This window comes from Pseudophryne corroboree, chromosome 12 (assembly GCF_028390025.1).
Source record: "Pseudophryne corroboree isolate aPseCor3 chromosome 12, aPseCor3.hap2, whole genome shotgun sequence".
In the NCBI taxonomy this organism is placed as follows: domain Eukaryota; kingdom Metazoa; phylum Chordata; class Amphibia; order Anura; family Myobatrachidae; genus Pseudophryne; species Pseudophryne corroboree.
This window is the reverse complement of record NC_086455.1, coordinates 148,598,586-148,613,474: the sequence shown is the minus strand read 5'-3', so window position 1 is coordinate 148,613,474 and position 14,889 is coordinate 148,598,586. Positions and strand designations below refer to the sequence as shown.

At 44.4% G+C, this 14,889-nt stretch overlaps 1 protein-coding gene and 1 pseudogene across 1 annotated transcript in view; both read right to left on the bottom strand.

Annotated features, from left to right (window-relative positions):
- The window catches only part of STXBP6 (syntaxin binding protein 6), a 151,119-nt gene that overhangs the window by 16,398 nt on the left and 119,832 nt on the right, over positions 1-14,889 (bottom strand). The gene's annotated exons all lie outside the window — the stretch shown is intronic.
- Positions 5,429-5,547, bottom strand: LOC134981772 (5S ribosomal RNA; annotated as a pseudogene).

The following is a 14,889-nucleotide window of genomic DNA, read 5'->3' as shown; positions in this document are numbered from 1 at the left end:
AGGCTGTGTGTATAAGGTGTATATGAAATATAAATGAATTGTGTGAATGTAGACACACTTTGTTTAATGCACAATGTTATAAAAAATATTGGCTAAAATTACCTTCAGGCTGTGTGTATAAGGTGTATATGAAACATAAATGCATTCTGTGCTTAGATTTAGGTCCCATCACCATGATATCTCATTATGGTATGCAATTATTCCAAAATACGGAAAAATCCGATATCCAAAATACTGCTGGTCCCAAGCATTTTGGATAAGGGATACTCAACCTATAGTACAAAACACAAACGCTGATCAAGGAAAAAACAAAAACAAACAAACAAGAGTGGCGGATTAATCTTTAGTAGGTTAATAAGTTAAAGTGACTTTTACTTGTGTAGAATGAGCCATTGTCCCCTCCCCTCCCACAAGATTGTATTTCACACAACAGCCACACAGTGAGACTACAGTGATGCTACACACAGACCATACAAAACAACATGTATGTGGTTATCAGTACTTTGGTTTATAAGGGGGAGGTGTGTGTGTGTGTGTGTGTGTGTGTGTGTGTGTGTGTGTGTGTGTGTGTGTGTGTGTGTGTGTGTGTGTTCTCTCTATCATATTATCACTGCTAATTACAGTTTGAATATTTATCTACATTTTCTTGTAAACAATGAGCCTAAAGATCTGATTAGATCTGTCTAATGGCTTTGCAGAGTAAATAATAAAAACATGAGGGGGTCACTGGCGTGTTTGCTTGGGAGTTTCCAGCTATAAAGGCATTCATTTTGACTATGACCAAATTGCTGCCATACTAATACACTAATGTGGATTATTACATACAGTCATTCCGTGCCTCACTGAAGAACTTACTGACAAAAAAAAAAAATGCTTGCAGTAGATCCTGACCTTGCGTACTCCCGTATATCATAGGGGTTGGGACGTACAGATGCGTCATTCCTCATCTAGACTCCGTACACAATGGGACACGGCACACATATTGCATGAGAGCAGCCAGCTTCTGTGCTAATTAGCCAGCGCCGATAGTCTTTTTCCCCGAAAATGTGTCTTATTGGCAACGCTATGCTTGCACGACGCAAAAGCAGACTAAGCTGATGAAGATATTCGGCATGTCTATATTCTGTGTGGGCCTGCAGCTGTTTCTCAGGTGTTTCCCAGCATGACACTGTAATGTTGCATTTTGTATACAGACACAGCTGCAGTCGCACACAGAATATATACACGCCGCACATAATTTCAGCAAAGCCTGCTTGCGCGGCTTATTTGCATAGCAATGGGAATAATGGGGGTCATTCTGAGTTGATTGCAGCAGAAAGTTTGTTATCATTTGGGCAAAACCATGTGCACAGCGGGGGTGGGGGGGGGGAAGGAATAACATTTGCAGAGAGAGAGTTAGATTTTGGTGGGTTATATTGTTTCTGTGCAGGGTAAATACTGGCTGCTTTATTTTTACACTGCAATTTAGATTTCAGTTTGAATACACCCCACCCAAATCTAACTCTCTCTGCACATGCTATATCTGTCCCCCCTGCAGTGCACATGGTTTTGCCCAACTGCTAACAAATTTGCTGCTGCAATCAACTCAGAATTAGGCCCTTTATGCATGAGAGAAAAATGCACAAAAAGACACACTGCGTTAGTAAATGCATTCACAACTAGGTGCGACTAGAAGGGCTGCTTAGCGTGACTGCAGCAATGATGAGGGCAGACATCTGTATAAAGCATCGTGTTTTGAATGGAATATATCCCGCAACCGCATAGTGGTGTTTAGTAACATTGCATGCATGTACAATTGTGATTAACATTGCAGAGGACAGCTTCTCCGATGCGGGAGTCGTCCTGTGCATGTGCAAGCCGTAGGGGAACACTCTCAGGGAATTATGCGGAAGGAGCCCATAGGCCTCTATTAGATGGCCTATGTAGTACAAGCTCCAGAAAGTTTTGCTTTCTGGAGCTTTGTACACATGGGAAATGCGGTCAAACCTCTGAAAATGGCAGACTGAGTTTTGCCCGCATTTGGCCGTCAGTATAACCGCCCAGGGTCTGATTGAGAGGTGGACGTAATGTAGATTGCGGACATAATGGAGCAGTGTTTTGCTATTGCGAATGTGACAAAGCAGTACTGTGCATGTACAGCAATAGAGTAGCGACGGTGTACGCACAGAGGTAGTTAGAAGAACGCAGGCATGTCAGGACCATTTTCTTGGCGCGTCTTAAGAGTGCCAATATAAATTCATATGCAGTTGGAGGAACCCCAGCGTCTTAGCGGAGACTCACATGCCCAACATAGGGGTATATTCAATTGAAGTCGGAACTGCCATCTTGTCAGAAAGACACCAGTCTCCGACTGATTTAGGTCGGAAGGGGTTCCGACCTCTTGAATAGGGGCTGTTTTTTTCAGACAAGTCGGGAATTCCCGACTTGTCGGAAAACACGAGATTGGCGGAATAGCCACAGATCCACGTGTTTTTGTCGGAAACGTGGGCGTTTCCGACCATCTCAATCCGACATTAAAAAAAAGTTGGATTGAGGAGATGAGGACGGAAGAGGAGATAGAGCGGGGACCGGTGAGGAGAAGCTGAGAGAAAGAGACGGGTTGTGACGGAGCCGGGACTGCGCTTGCTGGAGCCGGGTGAGTCCTGTGAGCTATGATGCCGGTTGATGCTGGTGATGTGATGTTGGTAATGCTGGTGAGTACTGCGAGCTTCAGCCGCGGTGATCCCTGCTGTGTCCTTTCAGAATGTCAATCCGACTTTTTAAAAAAAGTCGGATTGCCATTGTCGGGAACGGCCAAATCCGATAGGATTTGCCCGTTCATTGAATAGTGCTTTGTTGGATCCTTTCCAACTTGAATTGAATATCATCTGTCTGATGACACAACCGTTGTTCCCGATGTTCTGGCTTTTGTATGTCAGAGGCAGATGTGAGATGCCAGAGGTGGGCGGTCTTTGTGTACCTCTTTCTGCGATTACATTGGTTCCACAGGCAAACATCGGGGTGTAGAGATGGATCTTGATCCAGGCACCAACAGGCTAAAGCCTTAGACTGTCCCAGAATGCTTTGGGGCCTCCTCTACAAGCCCGCCTACAGGCACTGTGAGCTCAGTTTCGTTAACCAGTCCAATGTAGGAGCAGGTAAAAGAGAAGTAGATGTTAGTCACATAGAACCACATTCTCACGACAGGAGAAGGGACTAGCGGCTAATGCCATACAAACCCATAGAAGATAGGTGCATCAGGGTGGGCGCCCTGTGGAACCAGTGTACCTCACAGAAAGATTTAAACATGGTAAGTCTACCATAAATCTCCTTTTCTGCAGCAGGGTACATTGGTTTCCACAGGGAAACATCGATGATGTCTTAAAGCAGTTCCTCATGGGAGGGGACACGCCGTAGCGGGTATGAGAACCCGGCGTCCAAAGAAAGCATCCTGGGAGGCGGAGGTATCGAAGGCATAGAACCTAATGAATGTGTTCACTGAGGACCACATAGCCACCTTGCACAATTTTTCAGTGGACGCGCAATATGCCTGTGCAATCACCATTCTAATCCATCTGGCCAATGTTTGCTTATTCGCAGGCCAGCCACCTTTGTGAAAACCAAAAAGAATAAAAAGGCTATATGACCTCCTGAAAGAGGTAGTCCTCTCCACATAAATACGGAGAGCCCTTACCACAGCCAAACACCGCTCTTTGGAGGACAAATTAGAAGAGATAAAGGCCCTCATTCCGAGTTGATCGCTCGCTAGCTGCTTTTAGCAGCAGTGCAAACGCTAAGCCGCCACCTTCTGGGAGTGTATCTTAGCTTAGCAGAAGTGCGAACGAAAGGTTAGCAGTTCTGCTATTAAATATTTTCATGCAGTTTCAGAGTAGCTCCAAACCTACTCCTACCTTGCGATCACTGCAGACAGTTTAGTTCCTGTTTTGATGTCACAAAAATGCCCTGCGTCCGGCCAGCCACTCCCCCGTTTCCCCAGCCACTCCTGCGTTTTTACTGACATGCCTGCGGTTTTACACACACTCCCCGAAAACGGTCTGTTTCCGCCCAGAAACACCCACTTCCTGTCAATCACTCACCGATCAGCAGTGCGACTGAAAAGCGTCGCTAGAACTTGTGTGAAATTGCAGTTTGTGAAAGTACGTTGCGCGTGCGCACTGCGCCCCATACGCATGCGCAGAAAAGCCGATTTTTAGCCTGATCGCTGCGCTGCAAACAATGGCAGCTAGCGATCAACTCGGAATGACCCCCAAAAGCCGGAACCACAATCTCTTGGTTAAGGTGAAAAGATGCCACCACCTTAGGCAAATAACCAGGGAAAGTTCTAAGAACTGCCCGGTCACGGTGAAATATCAGAAAGGGTGGACGACAGGACAGAGCACACAGGTCTGACACCCTCCTAGCAGAAGCAATAGCCAGTAAGAACAGAACCTTGACCGTGAGCCATTTAAGGTCCACTGACTCAAGAGGTTCAAATGGAGACTCTTGCAGGGCATTCAGGACAACAGACAGATCCCATGGAGCCACAGGAGGGACATAGGGAGGCTGAATCCGTAAAACACCCTGAGTGAAAGTATGAACGTCAGGAATAGATGCAATTTTTCTCTGAAATTACACCGACAAGGCAGAGATATGAACCTTGAGGGAGGCAAGACGAAGGCCTAAGTCCAGGCTTTGTTGCAGAAAAGAAAAGGGGGTGACCCGGCACTGGTGTAAATGAGATAGCAGATATTATAGCAACCAGAATTCGGACAATTGTTTATATTACATTATCAAATTTCTGTCCAGTGTGGTGGTGCGCCCAGAGCCAGAAAGAACATATGTCAATAAAGGAAGAAAAAAGGAAGGCTCTTGTGTGGGCGCACTCTTATTTAATTGTAATAAAGTTCAAATAGTTTTACTAATGCATAGTAGTTAATAAGATATAAGTTTTAATGGATATATATTAAAAAGAGTGTCTCATGATTACCCTTTCAACAAACTAGGATCCAACAACTAAATGTGATTTAAAATACATATTAAATTGAATTGCTTTATTTGCAACAATCTTTTGGTTTAAAAAAAATTATGGAATGTTCTGGTCCTGTCTCACAAGATGTGATGAGAAAGGATGTAGACACTTTGTTATTCTACACCCATTTCAGCCCGACCAGTACAGAAAATCTGTATTGTTGAGACCCATTTATGGTCAATTGGAAAATCTAAAGGAGATGGACAGGTCCGGCAATGGATGGTGAGACAATACCCACTTCACCACCGGTCACCAATCGAATGCACTGTGTGGTTAGTATGTAAATGAGAACAAGGAGGGTCTTAAATCTTTATATTAGCAGAGTATGCGTACAAGGGGTAGAGAGAATATAGAGAAAAGATGAAATCAAGTGGTGATACTGCTGTTGGTGTCAGAATACCGCACATCACAAGGATGAAAGATCTGCTACACTGTGTATTCCCTGTGAGTCTCCCCCTCAGGTACTGACACAGCCCAACACTGTATAGCTTCCAAGATCGGACGGGATCGGGCACTGGCAGTGTGGTATGGTAGTAGACACAAAGGTGGGTTAGACACCAATGAGAGTGCACCTATATATTGAAGAAGGGGTGACAATAAGTCACAGGAAAGTGTGGATCTGCTGTCTACGTTAGGCTAGATGCAGTAGGTCCCACATAGATGGTATTACGCACCCAGGATCATAGATGAGAGTCCACAGAAAAGGAGTCAGGACTAGAATGAGAGGCATAAATAATTGAATGCAGGTGTACCCTGCCACCATATAGTTGCTGACGTCAAGAATAAATGCAAAAAGATATTACAATTAAGCATGAACACAATAAATGAGAAAGTTAAAAAAAACTCAGCAACAAGGGACTATGCCATATTCTCAGATAAAGTAACCAAACAAGCTGGTGAAAATAACCCCTAGATATTTGTATGCATACAAGAAATGCTGTTAACACAGGGAGAACAATATACTGTATAGCATATATATACAGGTTGAGTATCCCTTATCCAAAATGCTTGGGACCAGAGGTATTTTGGATATCGGATTTTTCCGTATTTTGGAATAATTAGATACCATAATGAGATATCATGGTGATGGGACCTAAATCTAAGCACAGAATGCATTTATGTTTTATATACACCTTATACACATAGCCTGAAGGTCATTTTAGCCAAGATTTTTTATAACTTTGTGCATTAAACAGTGTGTCTACATTCACACAATTAATTTATGTTTCATATACACCTTATATACACAGCCTGAAGGTCATTTAATACAATATTATTAATAACTTTGTGTATTAAACAAAGTTTGTGTACATTGAGCCATCAAAAAACAAAGGTTTCACTATCTCACTCTCACTCAAAAAAGTCCGTATTTCGGAATATTCCGTATTTCGGAATATTTGGATATGGGATACTCAACCTGTATCAATAAATTAGACATGAGTTATTACGCTGGTCAATGAAAAAGAATTCACCAGTAGCATGAAGATACTGGTGCATATGCTAGTCACAGGTGAGTAATGCTTGGTATTACCAATGCATGCTCTGCCTGTGTGAATGACCTGTGTATAAAGAATGCAGTAAGAATGCCCTCAGATAGCGTGGTTAATAAATAATCATGTGCATATAGGGGAATGCTGTTGTCACAGGAGAAACAATAGATAACATACATGAGCAAATGAAATAAACATATCATATTTAATTAGAAAAATAAAGTAAAAAAGGAATACACCAGTATAAAGGTAGCACTGGTGCATGTATTAGTCAAGGGTTAATGATGCTCAACAAAAGCAACATAAGCTCAGGTCTGTGTGAAAAACCTGTATAAAGAGAACAGCAGAAATGCCCTCAGGTGGCGTGGTTGGCGCCGGTGGACCGGGTTCACTACGGCTGGCCGGCGGTCGGGCTCCCGGCGACCATCATACCGGAGCCGGGAGCCCGACCGCCGGCTTACAGACAGTGTGGCGAGCGCAAATGAGCCCCTTGCGGGCTCGCCACGCTACGGGCACGGTGGCGCGCGTAGGGGGTCGTGGACCCCCACGAGGGAAAATAAGTGTCGGTATGCCGGCTGTCGGGCTCCCGGCGCCGGTATACTGAGCGTCGGGAGCCCGACCGCCGGCATACAGAAGACCACCCGGTGGACCCACTGGTTAGGAAAACGCGTTTCACCCCGCAGGGCTTGTTCACTTCCTGGAGGTGTGGGTAGAAAATGGGGGCAGTATAAAAGTATCCAGCAGTGTGGCGCTGACCAATCGGCGCTGTAGTGTCACAGATGTGGGCGGGGACCGGCGGCATGCGTAACCATGCCTACCAGTAAGTCTAGGCTATACACGTCAGCGGCTGTTTGCCGGTGATTGGGCCGCTCAACTAGGTTGGGATAAGAATACCGGAGCCTATCTAGTGATCACAACCGCATGCGTCAGTGGCTATTAACGCGATGATTGGGAAACTGATCTAAATCCTGTGTGGATAGGGGAATAGCGGAGAGGGGAAAGAGGGGTGATATGACGCTGGAAGTGGAGTGGCCATGTCGGATAGGGGCAATTTGCCCATAGTATGCGATATCAGAGAACAAGGCTATGTGAGAATTATAATAATTGAAACTGTGCCCCATAGTACATAAACTGAAAATAGATAATCATTCATCGATAACTGGAAATAAAGTAAATACCGCTGTAAATAAATGTCTAAAATGATGAAGACCCGGCCGTTGTGCTCAGCAGCTGATCTGGGGGCTGGGCTGAGATGGGAAAGTGGTGTGTGTAAATATGTAGAAGAGGCCATGTTGGTAAAGGGCAGAATCGCCCAGTTTAGCCCGAAAGGCGGGGATAGGCTATTAGGGGGATTAAAAGGCTGAAATGGGTGTAGAATAACAAAGTGTCTACATCCTTTCTCATCACATCTTGTGAGACAGGACCAGAACATTCCATCATTTTTTTTAAACCAAAAGATTGTTGCAAATAAAGCTTTTCAATTTAATATGTATTTTAAATCACATTTAGTTGTTGGATCCTAGTTTGTTGAAAGGGTAATCATGAGACACTCTTTTTAATATATATCCATTAAAAGTTATATCTTATTAACTACTATGCATTAGTAAAACTATTTGAACTTTATTACAATTAAATAAGAGTGCGCCCACACAAGAGCCTTCCTTTTTTCTTCCTTTATTGACATTTGTTGCAGAAAAGCCAGACGTCTGGAAGAACTGTATTTGTATGCATTGTAATTCTTAGCAGCACACCAGGTGAAGTAAGAATTCCAGACTCAGTAATAAATTTGAGCAGATGCCGGTTTGCGGGCCTCCAGCATAGTTTGGATAATCGCCTCGGAGAATCCTTTGGCCCTCAGGAGTGAAGCTTCAAGAGCCACGCCATCAAAGCCAGTCTGGCCAGGTCCGGGTAGGAGGTCTGGGCGTTGAGGAAGTAGAAGAGGATGCTCTATCGATAGACCCTGCAGGTCTGAGAACAATGCCATCTGGGCCACGCTGGAGCGACTAGAATTAGTATTCCTCCTTCTTGTTTGAACGTCCGTAGTACCCTGGGTAGGAGTGACACTGGAGGGAACACGTAGGGCAGCCAAAAGGTCCATGGAATTGCCAGTGCATCCACGAACGCTGCTTGAGGATCCCAGGTTCTTGATCCGAAGTCCAGAACTTTGTGATTGCGTTGAGACACCATCAGATCTACATCTGGTAGGCCCCACATGTCCACTAGGAGTTGAAAGACTTCCTGATGAAGACTCCACTCTCTGGCTTGCACGTCCCGACAAAAGAGGAAATCCGCTTCCCAGTTGAGGACTCCCGGACTGAACACTGCCGACATCGCTGGCAGATGGCGTTCCGTCTAACAAATGATTTTTGACACTTCCAACATTGCCATGCGGCTTCCAGTGCCTCCTTGATGGTTTATGCATGCCACTGTGGTGCGTTGCCTGACCGTACTTGAAGAGGCCTGTTCTGTATCAGAGGCTGGGCGAGAGACAACGCATTGAACACTGCCCGCAATTCCAGAATGTTTATCGGGAGGAGTGATTCCTCCTTGGTCCACCGACCCTGGAAAGAGTGTTGCTCCAACACCGCACCGCTCAGACTGGCATCCGTAGTCAGTAGGACCCAGTTGGGGATCCAGAAGGTACGACCCCTGCTCAACTGCTGGGGCTGTAGCCACCAGGTCAGCGACAGACAAACCACGGAGTCAAGGAGACCATGTGAGACCTGATCCGATGAGATAGGCCATCCCACTTGGAAAGGATTAACCTCTGCAGACGGTGGGAATGAAATTGAGTGTACTCTACCATGTCGAAAGCCAGTACCATCAGGCCTAGTACTTGCATCGCCGAGTGTATCAACACTCTTGGGCGAGAGAGGAAGTATCTAATCCTGTACTAAATCTTCAGGACCATCTCTGCAGACAGAAACAGCCGTTGACTGTGTATGTCCAGCAGTGCCCCCAGGTGCACCATGCTTTGAGCTGGGACCAGCGAGGACTTTTTCCAGTTGATGAGCCACCCGTGGGCTTGTAGAAAGTTTACCGTCAGTTGCTGATGACTGAGGAGGACATGGTGGGAGTGTGCCAGAATCAGCAAGTCGTCCAGATATGGCAGGATCCCGACTTACTGGCGACAGAGATGAGCCATCATCACAGCCATAATCTTGGTGAAGATCCGAGGAGCCGTGGCCAGTCCAAACGGCAGAGGCTGGAACAGATAGTGGAGGTTGCATATAGCAAACCGCAGATATTGCTGATGCGATATGGCAATAGGTATATGCAGGTAAGCATCCTGTATATCCAGGAATACCATATAGTCTCCGGGTTCCATGGAAAGTACAACTGAGCGCAGTGTTTCCATACGGAACTTGGACACTCTCACAAACTTGTTCAGTGATTTGAGGTTGAGTGTAGGCCGGAAAGACCCATTTGGTTTCGGTACTAGAAACAGGGTCAAGTAGTATCCTTTGCCTCTCTGGGACAAAGGAACCGGCACCACCACTCCTGTATCTAGGAGGGAACGCACAAACAATTGAAGAGCTTGCGCCTTTAACGGATCCGAAGGGATAACCGTGGTGCAAAACTGGCAAGGGGGACGTCTCTTGAAAGAGAGACTGCGTACCCGTGAGAGACAACTTCTCGCACCCATGCATCTTTAACCAGACCTGGGTGAATTGCAGAAGTCAGCCTCCCACCCTGTGGTCGCCCAGGGGGAGTCCCGCCTCGTCATGCAGCAGACTTGTCGTGTTTAGACGCAGGCTGACGGGCTGCCCCCAGGACTGTTTTACCTTGGGCTTTGTGGTTTTGAAAGCACGAGATTGTCTCTGTTATGTCGGCAGCATGCGATCAACTCGAAATGACCCCCTAAGTACACAGTAGAATACACTTAAATGCAGGGACGTGCAGTCAGGAGAGGCAGTGCCTCCCCTGTCGTTAATGATTACAACAATACAAATACTTATGACACATTCTGTGTCATAAGTATATGCTTTATATTATTGTAATCAGTTTTACAATTTAAAAACATACTTAAATAACTTTCGGAGGCACCGAGAGCAGTGCCTCCCGTGGCCAATAATAAAGCGTCGGAAGTGGGGGGGTGGGGCCAAGCAACAGGCAGTAAAAAGCCCATTCAGAAAAGCGGGTTAAGCGGCACTAGTATAAGTGCCTCAGTGACGGGCGTGCTTTCAGCATGGACCCTCTTACCTCCTCCCTTCGTAGCAGCCACGCGAGCCAGGAGAGCGCTGCGACCGTGTGCCCAATGCGGAGCGTCCCCGCCGCAACTACCCGGGAACTGAGCCAGCGAGAGTATGCGACGCCGCTGGGGAGGTGATGGAGCTGCAGCACAGAATGTCACCCTGATATGAAAGTGCTGCGGCCCTTGAAGTCTTCTAATAAAAAGCTTTTTCAGGGCTGCCCAGTGACCTGGCCTGCAGGGCACCAACTCGAAAACTGAGCTCACTGTGCCTGGAGGTGGGGTTATAGAGGAGGCCCCAATGTATCCTGGAACAGTCTAAAGCCTGTTGGTGTCTGGATCACGATCCATCTCTACACCCCGATGTTTCCATGTGGAAACCAACGTACCCCACTGCAGAAATTAGATTACCTACTGTACAACACAAAAAAAATGAACTCATTTATAGCAGCTCCAAACTCTAATTACAGGTATCTGTAGCTGCCGTGGCGTACAATATGATAAACCCCACATTTCTTGTCTGAAAGGCTTGTTTCTGACAATGCCATGCCAAAAAGAGAATTATGAGAAATATCAAAATTGTCTGCATTACTTTGCATAAAACCCCCCCAAACAAACAAACAAACAAACAAATGGGCTCTATAGAGACTCCACTGCTTATGTAGGGTTTACTGAACAGTCCTGCAGAAAAAGAACTCCTAAAACCTTCATTAGATAAAAGTGGACAAAGATGAATGTGTATTTGCTCCGTCGTTGCTCCAGTTTAACACAGGAATGGATATTATGATTGCACGTATTACCCTCAGGGGTATGAGCTCACTAGGTGGATATCATTCTATTGGATTGATTGGAAACGGCAGGCCAGTATTCTACGCTTTTCTTCCAGACGGACTTCTTCAGGGGTATACTGTGGTAAACTCGCAGTCAAATGTATTGTGATATTTTTCTCTAATTGTATCTCTATGGAAAATAAATGTTTATTTCCAAAAACGTTTATTGCATTACTGTTGGGTGAAGAATATTGTTAAAAGTGTATACTTCCCTGTTTTATTGTATATTTATTCTATATTTTTATCCTAATAAGTATTGATAAATTAATGGGATTGTAGTTTACCATTTCATATTAGCGCCCTCTGTCACTAGATTCTATATTCATTTTTGCTTAAACCTATTGGCGCAAGATTTCTTTGTGTTATATAATACAGGATGTTTAAAAAAAAAAAAAAAAAAAGGGAACTTCTTTTTGTATTTGTATCTTATGTGTTACAGTAGACGTTGAGTGACAGCCGGTATGCCGCAGTACACCATCTAGGAACGTACATGGTGTGTGGAACAATGGGGCAGATGTATTAATCTGGAGAAGGCATAAGGAAGTGATAAACCAGTTATATGTGCAAGGTGATAAACACACCAGCCAATCAGCTCCAACATGTAAATTAACAGTTAGGATCTGATTGGCTGCTGCCTTTATCACCTTGCACATATCACTGGTTTATCACTTCCTTATACCTTCTCCAGGTTAATACATCTGCCTCATTATTTCCAAAGTTACAGGACAGGACAGAATGGTAAATAGGACATCCCTAGTATGCCTAACAAGTGGGTTCCAGGACCTGCACCACCAAACAAAGCTATCCTGTCTTGGATGGAAATATTCTGGCAAACAGGGTCCGTGGCTAATCATAATAAAAGGATGTTCTGGCAGACCCTGCACAACATAGAGAAATGACATGCTACATGGTGTGCTGTGTTCCAAAATGAACACCTCAGAAGACAATGGTGGGAACTGAATAATTAAACTCAAATTTGTCCAACTTTTATGTGCCTTTCATAAAGTCCAGAACTTGCAAAAACAAGCCCATTATAATGGATAAAAGGGACATTTGCTACCTCACCAATTATAATAAGCTAATTGTCCAGCCCAGATGGACTCCGTGGAGTTTCATCTACACTCAATGGAAGCATCAATTTTGGGGAAGAACTAATACTCAAGCATCATATCCATGCACTAGAAAAAGGGACAACTCACTTGTGGGCAGATACTGGAGCCAGTAATTTAATATGTTTTTAAAGACTAGAGTTGAAACTAGGAAATGTCTGTCCCCACTTTGTGTAGGACAAATCTGTGCTTTAAAGCTGCCTTCAACCTCATGTGCTCCCAAGTCTGAGGCCTCTACCTATCTAACGGGTGAAAATGCCTGTTCTCGTCACATCATCTCAGGATGGAGTTACCAGAACAAGAAAAAAAAACAAAGAAAAAACCTTAAAGTTAATTTGTATTAGTCATTTTTAACAGCAGAAAGCTGCCCCTCCACCCACGGATATACACAACAATGGAGGATGTCCCACTGAAGCACTTGCTTAGCTACCTTAGCGACAATTGTTTTGATAAATACAGTCAATGTCATGTTAAATACATAGGTGTAAAGAACAAGCATTCTACCATTTCTCACAATAATTTGCTTGACGGTCACCACTTTCACTTCATCCTGTTTTTAATCTTTTATGTTAGAGCAAAAAAATAATAATAATAGGATTTTAATTACCTACCGGTAAATCCTTTTCTCGTAGTCCATAAGGGATATTGGGGAGACTTAGTACATAATTACATAGTTCGTGACGTTGAAAAGAGGCAAAATGCCCATCAGGTTCAACCTGTATTCTGTCATAAGCTGTTTATATTATAATGCACCTGCTGAAGTAATGGTTTAGTACCAATTGACAACTATGGTTCTTACCACTCCCAGATAGTAATGTCACTATGTTAAATGCTATAGCCCTGGATACTTTTTCCAGTTAGAAATTTGTCCAATCTGTTTTTAAATGCATTTACAGAGTCTGCCATTATTACCTTCTCCGGTACGGAGTTCCAAATTTTTATTGCCCTTGCCATGAAGAACCCTTTCCTACGTTGTGTACGGAATTTTCTCTCCTCTAGCCTCAGCGAGTGCCCACGTGTCCTATACAGAGTTCTTTTAATAAACAAATCCCCAGCTAACTCCTTGTAATGACCCTTCACATATTTGAAGATATTAATAATGTCACCTCTTAGTCGCCGCTTTTCTAGTGTATACATATTTAACTTAGCAAGCCGTTCATTGTACTCCAGTGTCTCTAGCCCTTTAACCACTTGCCTGGCATGGTTGCATCAGATGCGACCATGCTGGCAAGTGCTCTATCTGACATGGTCGCACAGGATGCGACCAGTCAGATAGAGAGTGTTAGCAGTGGCAGGGATAAACTTCCCTCCGCTGCTGCTGTCAGAGGGACCGGAAGGTTCCTCTGCCTCCCTGCACTCTCCCCCTGTGTCTGCCGTGCTGCCGATCACTGCTGATCGGTCAGCACGGCAGGATCCCCCCCTCCAGCGGCTGCAGACAATGGCAGCTGCTGGGGAGAGTAAATTAACCCCCCAAGCCACCCCCTGACCCCCGCTGCATACCTGCAGGCTGTCCCGGCTTTCAAATTGAAACCCGCGATGTCCCGATGGTCGCGATGTTCCCGGTCGATGTTTTGATGTTTGGAGGGGGGAAAAATATTGACAAAAAAGATTATTTTTTTTCCTTTTTTTATTTTTTTTAATAAAATAATGTGGGATAGGGTTAAAGTCATGTTCTTCACCTAATTCACTCATTTAAAAAAAACGACAATTTCGGAGCGGTTTTCGGCTAAATAAATGGTCAGTTAAGTGGTTAATCAATTTCTAGTTCCCCGATATCTTTTTTTATAATATGGTGCCCAAAATTGAACACAATATTCCAGGTGCGTACGTACCAATGATTTGTACAGTGGCAGGATTACATCTTCGTCGCAAAGCCCAGTTGTATGCATGCAAGCACTTTATTTGCCTTTTTTGCAGTATTTTGACATTGTGTACTGTTATTAAGCCTATTATCTATGAGCACCCCCAAATCTTTTCCCATCACAGTTACCTCTATATTTTCCCCATTTAGAGTGTACGATGCTCGTGTGTTTTTTGTGCCAAAATGCGTTATTTAGCATTTTTCTATACTGAACCTCATTCCCCATTTAGACGCCCAGGCTTCAAGTTTAAATAAGTAAATTTGTAGAGACTCCACATTGCTATCTGAATTAATTACCTTACACAGCTTAGTATCATCCGCAAAGATGTGCTTTTTAGGTCTATTCCTAGATCGTTGATAAATATATTGAACAGTAGTGGGCCAAGTACGGACCCTTGT